Raw genomic sequence first — 13,989 nt, 5'->3', positions numbered from 1 at the left:
TCACACGCTGAGATTTGCATTCTCTCGCATAATGTCCTCTTCCCTTACAACGACGACAAATAATATCACTTGTGTGCCCTGTTGACGCCATGGAAGAAGAAGAGCTCTACGTAGGCCCGGCAGGTGTGCTCTTGGCAGAGAGTGGTTGTTGTGCCTGCTTTCTTGTATCACGGCTGGAGGTGGCACCTGATGGAGGTGATGGTGAAGTGGAAGTAGAGGATGCACGTGGTGTCCATGATGAAGGTCGACCTGCAGAAAAGTTAGTTCGCGCCAATGCCTGTCGATCCTGCACTTCACGTTCACCTTTACAAGCAAGATGGAATAAACGAGTGATATTATTATAATCCTTATACTCAAGAATGGTCTGAATCTCTTTATTTAATCCACCCAAAAAACGTGCAAGCATAGCTTCATTCTCCTCAACAATACCACATCAGATCATGCCAGTTTGTAATTCCTCATAATATTCTTCTACAGAATTTTTCCCTTGTCTTAAGCGCTGCAATTTTTGAAGCAATTCACGTTGATAATATGGTGGAACCCAACGAGTACGCATAGCAGTTTTCAAATCAGCCCAAGTAGCTGGAACAGGATATAATCTACAATGTTTAGACCACCAAACACATGCAAAGCTAGTGAAAGCACAAACAGCAGCAGGAACACGTCTCTCCTCAGGATATTGTAAACATGTAAATCGTTGTTCAGTTTCTAACTCCCAAGTAAGATATATATCAGGAACATATCTACCCTCAAATGGTGGAATATTCAATTTCAGTTTAGGGAGATGGTCATGATCTCGTACCTGAGGTGGTGGTGCCGGCCTACCGTTGCGAATATATACCTGAGGTCGACCTGCTGGTGGTGGTGCTGGTGGCTGCACGTAGTTCTGATTTTGATCAACCTCATCCTCATAATCGCCCGCATAATCGTCATCCTCCTCAGCCGCCGCAGTAGCAGGAGCCAAAGAAGCATCAACAGTAGGTGCAGCGGCACCCGAATTTTGACCAGTCTCAATTGGAATGCGCTGTGCTCGTCCCACTTGATTTGGAAGGCGGCGTTGGAGATGTGGTTGTTGTTGTTGTAGAGGTGCGACATATGCAGCCGGTTGTGGTTGGGGAAGACGCTTGAGTAATTCAGTAAACTTGTTATCCAGCTTTGTCTCGAACGACTTCTCCACGGCATCTATCTTCTCCATAGCCTCTTCAAATCTGTTTAGCACATCTCCCACCTGGCCACTCATCATTTGCTGAAATTTATCATGCAACTCCTTGTTCGTCATGTTCTCCCAATCAGTCTCATCGGCTTGTGATCCTGCCATGGTTAGCAGCAATAGAAACACAAAAGAATATGATCCTACAGACTACTAGGAAGTGGTGGTGATGGTGGTGTGTCACAAATCCTTCAAGCGAATCTCAAATTCTTACCAGTTCTTACCCAGCAGCAGGTGGTGATCGGCAACCGTTGTAGTCAAAACTCTCAAAGCTTGGATAGAGCGATTACCAGGGAGAGTCAAACGCACGATGTAGATGTATGTGGAGCTGGGAAGGCTTATAATGTGGTAGCAAAAATGGTCAGCAATAATCAATTCAGAGATGCAAAGTTGAATAAACGCTCAACGACGGTACTGTGCTGGTCCTAGGCTAGACCGTGCTTGAGACGCGAGCCTAGAATAGTAACAAAATCACGGCGCTGCACGTAAACAAGGGAAAAGCACACTCTGGAAAAAAAATTTGCTCTTTTTTTCGCGCTCTTTTTTTTTGCGCTCCTCTTTTTTTTGCGAAAAATCACTATAATGGCGAGTGTCTCAAAACTCTTCCCAGGTCAAACTGACAGGATAGGCACAAAAAAAATTTGACTATTTTTTTTTTCGAAAATCAGGGCAGCGACGATGAAGAAGTGCGACAAAAAATCACTGATGGCGAGTGTCTCAAAACACTCCCCGGGACCTAAATATAGGATAGGGAAAAAATATTTTTGGTCGCCGAAATTTTGGCCTAAAAACTGCCCGGGGGTCTCCAGACTCTTTTTTTCGAGACCTACTCAGGCAAGGAAACACGAAACGGAAAATAGATGGATCTCTAAAACAAACCGAATATGAAAAGAACTCGGATTGGTTGTGGATATATGGTGGTAGGATATGGCAGCGGTGGTGGTATATGGTAGCGGTGGTGGTATGTGGATACGGATCGGTGGTGGTATATGGATACGGATTGGTGGTGGTATATGGATACGGATTCAAAGCGGTGGCGGATAAGCAATGGTGGTAGATGGCAAGGCGATGATGATGGTGCGGCGGCGGCGTGACAACTTATGACCAGAACTCGAAACTCTAAAAGACTAGACTCTAAGACCAGCAACTTGACACGACGATGCAACCGCAAATTCAACAAAGCGAAAACCCTAAAAAGATTATGCAAAGGCTTAGATTGGTTCGGATATGATGAACTAACCCTAATTTTTTTTGTGGCTTTTTCGTGGACTGTAGGTATGAAGAACAGACTCGATCTAAACTACGAAAAACTGTAAAATCTCACCGAGCAACCTGGAAATCTGATACCACTTGATAGAGGCAAAGGTGTCCCGTCTTTCGATGAGATGATGGATATCGCTTTGGTGGAAGTCGACTTTGACGATCCGACTACGAACGTGCGATGATGTCGCGCCTTAGCAATCGCTAAACCAACTCCGAGAGGTTATTGACCACGCCGGAGCACGATCAACCTGACCACGAGGGTCTATTTCCTGCGAGCAAACGAAGAACAAGCAAGAAACTGAGATTGCAATCTGGATATTGCGAATATAAGATGAAAGCTTTATTGATCAAGGCGGGGTTCTGTGACGCCTTTGTCTGGTCGTTGAACACAAACGAAGTACGCGAAGTTGCAGCTATGGCGAACTTCTAATCTAAACAAAACCCAAAGTCTAAACGACGCCCTAAGGGCTGTATATATGGAGGAAGAGGGGGGAATTTCGTGGCCCTTGGGGAAGGGGTCCGAAACCAACCCTATCTCTTGTTTCCCCACACATACGGACTCTAAAAATAGCCTATACTCAAGTATTTCGAAATTACATGGGCCTGGCCCAATAATAAGGTGACGCAGCACCTAGAATAGCCTCTGGACGAAAGTTATGAAGTAGCATCTTGTATATTTCGTCCAAGGCTTCATGCACGCATTATGGTGGCTTCAATGTCCTGAAATCATCACTTGTAACTCCGTTCTTGTCCCCCATGTGCATGCCATCATCTCCATGCTTGTTCTTGCTCCAATGTTCATCCTTCTCAAAGCTAGGCCCTTCATTTGTAAGCAAAACAAATGTATCCAATTTAGGAAGCATCATATTCTCATGAACATTAGAATCATTACCAAGAAACGAAAGTACCTGGTAATTTAATTGGCGTGCGCGAGCTCTAGTAATTGGTCCAGTATGTATAGCAGCAGGGGCTGTGGGTGTAACAATGGTATTGATGTCCTCATCACGCCCTAAGGGCTGTATATATGGAGGGAGAGGAGGGAATTTCGTGGCCCTTGAGGGAGAGGTCCGAAACCAACCCTAACTCTTGTTTCCCCACACATACGGACTCTAAAAACAGCCTATACTTAAGTATTTCGAAATTACATGGCCCTGGCCCAATAATAAGGTGACGCAGCACGTAGAATAGCCTATGGACGAATATTATGAAGTGGCATCTTGTATATTTCGTCTAGGGCTTCATGCACTCATTATGGTGGCCTCAAAGTCCTGAAATCATCACTTGTAACTCCGTTCTTGTTCCCCTCGCGCATGCCATCATCTCCATGCTTGGTCTTGCTCCAGTGCTCATCCCTCTTATCCATGACAGGTTCTTCATTTGTAAGCAGAACAAATGTATCCAATTTAGGTAGCATCATATTCTCACGAACATTAGAATCATTACCAAGAAACGAAAGTACCCGACAATTTAATTGGCGTGCACGAGCTCTAGTAATTGGTCCAGTATGTATAGCAGCAGGGGCTGTGGGTGTAACAATGGTATTGATGTCCTCATCATCCTCCCCTTCTTGAAATGAAGTCGTCCTCGACGGAAGCTCATCTTCCTCACCCAAATAAGGCTTCAAATCTGCAATGTTAAAAGTGTGATAGAGGCAAAGGTGTCCCGTCTTTCGATGAGATGATGAATATGGCTTTGATGGAAGTCGACGTTGACGATCCGACTACGAACGTGCGAGGACGTCGCGCCTTAGCAATCGCTAAACCAACTCCGAGAGGTTATCGACCACGCCGGAGCACGATCAACCTGACCACGAGGGTCTGTTTCCTGCGAGCGAACGAAGAACAAGCAAGAAACTGAGCTTGCAATCTGGATATTGCGAATATAAGATGAAAGCTTTATTGATCAAGGTGGAGTTCTGTGACGCCTTTGTCTGGTCGCTGAACACAAACGAAGTACGCGAAGTTGCAGCTATGGCGAACTTTTAATCTAAACAAAACCCAAAGTCTAAACGAAGCCCTAAGGGCTGTATATATGGAGGAAGAGGGGGGAATTTCGTGGCCCTTGAGGAAGGGGTCTGAAACCAACCCTATCTCTTGTTTCCCCACACATACGGACTCTAAAAACAGCCTATACTTATGTATTTCGAAATTACATGGGCCTGGCCCAATAATAAGGTTACGCAGCACCTAGAATAGCCTCTGGACGAAAGTTATGAAGTAGCATCTTGTTATTTCGTCCAAGGCTTCATGCACGCATTATGGTGGCTTCAACGTCCTGAAATCATCACTTGTAACTCCGTTCTTGTTCCCCATGCGCATGCCATCATCTCCATGCTTGTTCTTGCTCCAATGTTCATCCTTCTCAAAGCTAGGCCCTTCATTTGTAAGCGAAACAAATGTATCCAATTTAGGCAGCATCATATTCTCATGAACATTAGAATCATTACCAAGAAACGAAAGTACCTGGTAATTTAATTGGCGTGCGCGAGCTCTAGTAATTGGTCCAGTATGTATAGCAGCAGGGCCTGTGGGTGTAACAATGGTATTGATGTCCTCATCATCCTCCCCTTCTTGAAATGAAGTCGTCCTCGACGGAAGCTCATCTTCCTCACCCAAATAAGGCTTCAAATCTGCAATGTTAAAAGTGGGACTAACCCCAAAATCTGCAGGCAGCTCAAGTTTGTATGCATTATCATTTATTTTCTCTAACACCTTAAAAGGACCATCAGCACGTGGCATTAGCTTTGATTTGCGCAAATCAGGAAATCTATCCTTACGCAAATGTAACCAAACAAGATCTCCAGGTGCAAACACTACATGTTTTCTACCCTTATCTCCAGCAAGTTTATATTTAGCATTCATACGCTCAATGTTTTCCTTAGTTAACTCATGCATTTTTAAGATCAATTCAGCACGTTGTTTAGCATCAAAATTAACCTTCTCCGAAGATGGAAGAGGCAACAAATCAATAGGTGCACGAGGTAGGAAACCATACACAATTTCAAAAGGGCACATCTTAGTAGTAGAATGCAATGAACGATTATAAGCAAACTCAATATGAGGCAAGCATTCTTCCCACATTTTCTTATTATTCTTCAAAACAGCCCTAAGCATAGTAGACAATGTTCTATTGACTACTTCAGTTTGTCCATCAGTTTGGGGGTGACAAGTAGTACTAAAAAGCAGTTTAGTCCCCAACTTAGCCCATAAACATCTCCAAAAGTGGCTAAGAAATTTAGTATCATGATCTGAAACAATAGTATTTGGCACACCATGCAAGCGAATAATTTCACGAAAGAACAAATCAGCAACATTAACAGCATCATCGCTTTTATGACATGGTATAAAGTGTGCCATTTTCGAGAATCTATCCACGACAACAAATATGCTATCCCTCCCCTTCTTTGTTCGAGGTAAACCTAAAACAATGTCCATAGATATATCCTCCCAAGGAACACTAGGTGTAGGCAAAGGCATATATAAACCATGAGGATTGAGTCGTGACTTAGCTTTTTGACATGTAGTGCAGCGAGCATCAAAACGCTCAACATCCCGTCTCATCTTTGGCCAAAAGAAATGTGTAGCAAGTACGTCCTCCGTCTTCTTCACGCCAAAGTGTCCCATTAATCCTCCTCCATGCGCCTCCTGCAACAACAAAAGACGAAGAGAGCTAGCTGGAATGCATAGCTTGTTAGCACGGAACACAAATCCATCATTAACGACAAACTTGTTCCAGGTTCTTCCTTCTTTACAATTCTGCAATACATCTTTAAAATCAGCATCATGCACATATTGATCTTTGATGGTCTCCAAACCAAATATTTTGAAGTCAAGTTGTGAAAGCATAGTATAGCGACGAGACAATGCATCAGCAATAACATTTTCTTTACCCTTCTTGTGTTTAATGACATAAGGGAAAGTTTCAATGAATTCAACCCATTTAGCATGTCTACGATTCAGTTTAGCTTGACTTTTAATATGTTTCAAAGATTCATGATCAGAAAGTATAACAAATTCTTTGGGCCATAAATAATGTTGCCATGTTTCTAACGTCCGAACAAGAGCATATAGTTCTTTATCATAACTAGAATAATTCAGACTAGGCCCACTCAATTTTTCAGAAAAGTATGCAACAGGTTTGCCATCTTGTAATAACACACCTCCTAATCCAATTCCACTAGCATCACATTCAAGCTCAAAAGTCTTATTAAAATCAGGAAGTTGGAGTAAAGGAGCATGTGTCAACTTATCTTTCAATACCGTGAAGGCTTCTTCCTGTGCGGTACCCCAAACAAAAGGCACATCCTTCTTTGTAAGCTCATTGAGAGGTGCAGCAATGGTGCTAAAATCTCTCACAAAACGCCTATAGAAACCAGCGAGTCCAAGAAAACTCCGCACTTGTGTGACCGTTTTGGGCTGCGGCCAACTCTCAATAGCTTCAATCTTGGCTTTATCAACTTCAATTCCCTGTGGAGTAACAACATAGCCAAGAAAAGATACTCGGTCGGTGCAAAAGGTGCACTTCCCAAGGTTACCAAACAAACGTGCATCACGTAGAGCAATAAAAACAGCACGTAAATGTTCCAAATGTTCTTCCAAAGATTTGCTATAAATCAGTATATCATCAAAATAGACTACCACAAATCGTCCAATGAAAGCACGTAAAACTTCGTTCATTAGTCTCATGAAAGTACTAGGTGCATTAGTTAACCCAAAAGGCATGACTAACCACTCATATAAACCAAACTTAGTTTTAAATGCAGTTTTCCATTCATCTCCCAATTTCATACGAATTTGATGGTATCCACTATGCAAATCAACTTTGGAGAATATTGTAGAGCCACTCAATTCATCAAGCATATCATCTAGCCTAGGAATAGGATGACGATAACGAATAGTAATATTATTAATTCCTCTACAATCAACACACATACGCGACGTACCATCCTTTTTAGGCACTAGTATAATAGGAACAGCACAAGGACTAAGAGATTCGCGTATATAACCTTTGTCGAGCAGCTCCTGTACTTGACGCATAATCTCCTTCGTCTCCTCTGGATTGGTACGGTATGGTGCACGGTTGGGTAGCGATGCACCGGGAATTAAGTCAATTTGATGCTCAATCCCTCGAATAGGTGGTAATCCCGGTGGCACGTCTTGTGGGAAGACGTCAGCGAACTCCTGCAAAATGTTAGTGACAGCAGGGGGCAAAGAGGAAGGCACGTCCTCGAATGAAAATAATGCCTCTTTGCACACAAAAGCATAGCAAACAGATTTGCTGAAATCTAGCTCATCAATATTAGAAATTGTGGCAAGTAAACATGCACTGTTCAATTTAATTTCAGAAACAACACTAGATGGTTTATTATTAGGTTTCATTTGTTGCGCAAATTCATTTGCCACAATCTGATTTTCACTCTTATTTTTCTCCTGTTTTGCTTTATTAGCTCTATTAATGTCATCTTTCAAAATGGAATCAGGAGTCATAGGAAGCAAAGTAATATTTTTATCCTTATGAACAAGAGTATACTGATTGTTTCTACCATGGTGTACAGAATTTTTATCAAATTTCCATGGTCTACCTAGTAATAAGGAACATGCTTGCATGGGTACCACATCACAATCAACATAATCAGCATATGTAGAGATACTAAAATGCACACGAACAGTACGTGTTACCTTAACCTTGCCGCTGTTGTTGAACCATTGGATGTAGTAAGGATGTGGATGTGGTCTTGTGGTGAGAGATAGCTTCTCCACCATCTCCATGCTAGCCAAGTTGTTACAGCTCCCTCCATCTATGATGACGCGAACAGAACGTTCCTTCACAACTCCCTTTGTATGGAACAAATTATGCCTCTGATTTTGCTCTGCTTGTGTGACCTGCACACTCAAAACACGTTGAGCAACTAAACATTCATACCTGTCAGCGTCTTCAGGAGCCATGTATTGCGTCTCATTTTCAGAATCATCTCCACCATGTTCTTCACGGGTAATAAGAGCCAAAGTCTCCTCATCATAGTCACTAGCGGACTCATACCCACCATCCTCAGTAGCAATCATTACACGCTGAGATTTGGATTCTCTCGCAAAATGTCCTCTTCCCTTACAACGACGACAAATAATATCACTTGTGTGCCCTGTCGATGCCATGGAAGAAGAAGAGCTCTGCGCAGGCCCGACAGGTGTGCTCTTGGCAGAGAGTGGTGGTTGTGCCTGCTTTCTTGTATCACGGCTGGAGGTGGCACCTGATGGAGGTGATGGTGAAGTGGAAGTAGAAGATGCACGCGGTGTCCATGATGAAGGTTGACCTGCAGAAAAGTTAGTTCGCGCCAATGGCTGTCGATCCTGCACTTCACGTTCAGCTTTACAAGCAAGATGGAATAAACGAGTGATATTATTATAATCCTTATACTCTAGAATGGTCTGAATCTCTTTATTTAATCCACCCATAAAACGTGCAAGCATAGCTTCATTCTCCTCAACAATACCACATCTAATCATGCCAGTTTGTAATTCCTGATAATATTCTTCTACAGAATTTTTCCCTTGTCTTAAACGCTGCAATTTTTGAAGTAATTCACGTTGATAATATGGTGGAACCCAACGAGTACGCATAGCAGTTTTCAAATCAGCCCAAGTAGCTGGAACAGGATATAATCTACACTGTTCAGACCACCAAACACATGCAAAGCTAGTGAAAGCACAAACAGCAGCAGGAACACGTCTGTCCTCAGGATATTGTAAACATGTAAATCGTTGTTCAGTTTCTAACTCCCAAGTAAGATATATATCAGGAACATATCTACCCTCAAATGGTGGAATATTCAATTTCAGTTTAGGGAGATGGTCATGATCTCGTACCTGAGGTGGTGGTGCCGGCCTACCGTTGCGAATATATACCTGAGGTCGACCTGCTGGTGGTGGTGCTGGTGGCTGCACGTAGTTCTGATTTTGATCAACCTCATCCTCATAATCGCCCGCATAATCGTCATCCTCCTCAGCCGCCGCAGGAGCAGGAGCCAAAGAAGCATCAACAGTAGGTGCAGCAGCACCCGAATTTTGACCAGTCTCAATTGGAACGCGCTGTGCCCGTCCCACTTGATTTGGAAGGCGGCGTTGGAGATGTGGTTGTTGTTGTTGTAGAGGTGCGACATGTGCAGCCGGTGGTGGTTGGGGAAGACGCTTGAGTAATTCAGTAAACTTGTTATCCAGCTTTGTCTCGAACGACTTCTCCACGGCATCTATCTTCTCCATAGCCTCTTCAAATCTGTTTAGCACATCTCCCACCTGGCCACTCATCATTTGCTGAAATTTATCATGCAACTCCTTGTTCGTCATGTTCTCCCAATCAGTCTCATCGGATTGTGAACCTGCCATGGTTAGCAGCAATAGAAACACAAAAGAATATGATCCTGCAGACTATTAGAAGTGGTGGTGATGGTGGTGTGTCACAAAACCTTCAAGCGAATCTCAAATTCTTACCAGTTCTTTCCCAACAGCAGGTGGTGATCGGCAACCGTTGTAGTCAAAAACTCTCAAAGCTTGGATATAGCGATTACCAGGGAGAGTCAAACGCACGATGTAGACTTATGTGGAGCTGGGAAGGCTTATAATATGGTAGCAAAATGGGAAGCAATAATCAATTCAGAGATGCAAAGTTGAATAAACGCTCAACGACGGTACTGTGCTGGTCCTAGGCTAGACCGTGCTAGAGACGCGAGCCTAGAACACTAACAAAATCACGGCGCTGCACGTAAACAAGGGAAAAGCACACTCTGGAAAAAAAATTCGCTCTTTTTTGCGCTCTTTTTTTTTGCGAAAAATCACTATAATGGCGAGTGTCTCAAAACTCTTACCAGGTCAAACTGATAGGATGGGCACAAAAATTTTTGACTATTCTTTTTTCGGAAATCAGGGCAGCGACGACGAAAAAGTGCGACAAAAAATCACTATGATGGCGAGTGTCTGAAAACACTACCCGGGGCCTAAAAATAGGATAGGGAAAAAATATTTTTGGTTGCCGAAATTTTGGCCTAAAAACTGCCCGGGGGTCTCCAGACTTCTTTTTTTCCGAGACCTACTCAGGCAAGGAAACACGAAACGGAAAATATATGGATCTCTAAAACCAACCGAATATGAAAAGAACTCGGATTGCTGGTGGATATATGGCGGCAGGATATGGCAGCGGTGGTGGTATATGGTAGCGGTAGTGGTATATGGATACGGATTGGTGGTGGTATATGGATACGGATTGGTGTGGTATATGGATACGGATTGGTGGTGGTATGTAGATACGGATTCAGAGCGGTGGCGGATAAGCAATGGTGGTAGATGGCAAGGCGATGATGATGGTGCGGCGGCGGCGTGACAACTTATGACCAGAACTCGAAACTCTAAAAGACTAGACTCTAAGACCAGCAACTTGACACGACGATGCAACCGCAAATTCAACAAAGCAAAAACCCTAAAAAGATTATGCAAAGGCTCAGATTGGTTCGGATATGATGAACTAACCCTAATTTTTTTTGTGGCTTTTTCGTGGACTGTAGGTATGAAGAACAGACTCGATCTAAACTACGAAAAACTATAAAATCTCACCGAGCAACCTGGAAATCTGATACCACTTGATAGATGCAAAGGTGTCCCGTCTTTCGATGAGATGATGAATATCGCTTTGATGGAAGTCGACTTTGACGATCCGACTACGAACGTGCGAGGACGTCGCGCCTTAGCAATCGCTAAACCAACTCCGAGAGGTTATCGACCACGCCGGAGCACGATCAACCTGACCACGAGGGTCTGTTTCCTGCGAGCAAATGAAGAACAAGCAAGAAACTGAGATTGCAATCTGGATATTGCGAATATAAGATGAAAGCTTTATTGATCAAGGTGGAGTTCTGTGACGCCTTTGTCTGGTCGCTGAACACAAACGAAGTACGCGAAATTGCAGCTATGGCGAACTTTTAATCTAAACAAAACCCAAAGTCTAAACGACGCCCTAAGGGCTGTATATATGGAGGAAGAGGGGGGAATTTCGTGGCCCTTGAGGAAGGGGTCCGAAACCAACCCTATCTCTTGTTTCCCCACACATACGGACTCTAAAAACAGCCTATACTTATGTATTTCGAAATTACATGGGCCTGGCCCAATAATAAGGTTACGCAGCACCTAGAATAGCCTCTGGACGAAAGTTATGAAGTAGCATCTTGTATATTTCGTCCAAGGCTTCATGCACGCATTATGGTGGCTTCATCGTCCTCAAATCATCACTCGTAACTCCGTTCTTGTTCCCCATGCGCATGCCATCATCTCCATGCTTGTTCTTGCTCCAATGTTCATCCTTCTCAAAGCTAGGCCCTTCATTTGTAAGCAAAACAAATGTATCCAATTTAGGCAGCATCATATTCTCATGAACATTAGAATCATTACCAAGAAACGAAAGTACCTGGTAATTTAATTGGCGTGCGCGAGCTCTAGTAATTGGTCCAGTATGTATAGCAGCAGGGCCTGTGGGTGTAACAATGGTATTGATGTCCTCATCAAAGTGGGACTAACCCCAAAATCTGCAGGCAGCTCAAGTTTATATGCATTATCATTTATTTTCTCTAACACCTTAAAAGGACCATCGGCACGTGGCATTAGCTTTGATTTGCGCAAATTAGGAAATCTATCCTTACGCAAATGTAACCAGACAAGATCTCCAGGTGCAAACACAACATGTTTTCTACCCTTATCTCCAGCAAGTTTATATTTAGCATTCATGCCCTCAATGTTTTCCTTAGTTAACTCATGCATTTTTAAAATCAGTTCAACACGTTCTTTAGCATCAAAATTAACCTTCTCCGAAGATGGAAGAGGCAACAAATCAATAGGTGCACGAGGTAGGAAACCATACACAATTTCAAAAGGGCACATCTTAGTAGTAGAATGCAATGAACGATTATAAGCAAATTCAATATGAGGCAAGCATTCTTCCCACATTTTCTTATTATTCTTCAAAACAGCCCTAAGCATAGTAGACAATATTCTATTGACTACTTCAGTTTGTCCATCAGTTTGGGGGTGACAAGTAGTACTAAAAAGTAGTTTAGTCCCCAACTTAGCCCATAAACATCTCCAAAAGTGGCTAAGAAATTTAGTATCACGATCTGAAACAATAGTATTTGGCACACCATGCAAGCGAATAATTTCACGAAAGAACAAATCAGCAACATTAACAACATCATCGCTTTTATGAGATGGTATAAAATGTGCCATTTTCGAGAATCTATCCACGACAACAAATATGCTATCCCTCCCCTTCTTTGTTCGAGGTAAACCTAAAACAAAGTCCATAGATATATCCTCCCAAGGAACACTAGGTACTGGCAAAGGCATATATAAACCATGAGGATTGAGTCGTGACTTAGCTTTTTGACATGTAGTGCAGCGAGCAACAAAACGCTCAACATCCCGTCTCATCTTTGGCCCAAAGAAATGTGTAGCAAGTACGTCCTCCGTCTTCTTCACGCCAAAGTGTCCCATTAATCCTCCTGCATGCGCCGCCTGCAACAACAAAAGACGAACAGAGCTAGCTGGAATGCATTGCTTGTTAGCACGGAACACAAAGCCGTCATTAATAACAAACTTGTGCCATGTTCTTCCTTCTTTACAATTCTGCATTACATCTTTAAAATCAGCATCATGCACATATTGATCTTTGATGGTCTCCAAACCAAATATTTTGAAGTCAAGTTGTGAAAGCATAGTATAGCGATGAGACAATGCATCAGCAATAACATTGTCTTTACCCTTCTTGTGTTTAATGACATAAGGGAAAGTCTCAATGAATTCAACCCATTTAGTATGTCTACGATTCAGTTTAGCTTGACTTTTAATATGTTTCAGTGATCCATGATCAGAATGTATAACAAATTCTTTGGGCCATAAATAATGTTGCCATGTTTCTAAAGTCCGAACAAGAGCATATAATTCTTTATCATAAGTAGAATAGTTTAGACTAGGCCCACTCAATTTTTCCAGAAAAGTATGCAACAGGTTTGCCATCTTGTAATAACACACCTCCTAATCCAATTCCACTAGCATCACATTCAAGCTCAAAAATCTTATTAAAATCAGGAAGTTGGAGTAAAGGAGCATGTGTCAACTTATCTTTCAATACCGTGAAGGCTTCTTCCTGTGTAGTACCCCAAACAAAAGGCACATCCTTCTTTGTAAGCTCACTGAGAGGTGCAGCAATGGTGCTGAAATCTCTCACAAAACGCCTATAGAATCCAGCGAGGCCAAGAAAACTCCTCACTTGTGTGACCGTTTTGGGTTGCGGCCAACTCTCAATAGATTCAATCTTGGCTTTATCAACTTCAATTCCATGTGGAGTAACAACATAGCCAAGAAAAGATACTCGGTCGGTGCAGAAGGTCCACTTCCCAAGGTTACCAAACAAACGTGCATCACGTAGAGCAATAAAAACAGCACGTAAATGTTCCAAATGTTCTTCCAAAGATTTGCTATAAA

Source organism: Aegilops tauschii, chromosome 3, assembly GCF_002575655.3.
Source record: "Aegilops tauschii subsp. strangulata cultivar AL8/78 chromosome 3, Aet v6.0, whole genome shotgun sequence".
Taxonomy (NCBI): domain Eukaryota; kingdom Viridiplantae; phylum Streptophyta; class Magnoliopsida; order Poales; family Poaceae; genus Aegilops; species Aegilops tauschii.
The sequence above is the reverse complement of the archived record's forward strand: the minus strand, read 5'-3'. Positions refer to the sequence as shown.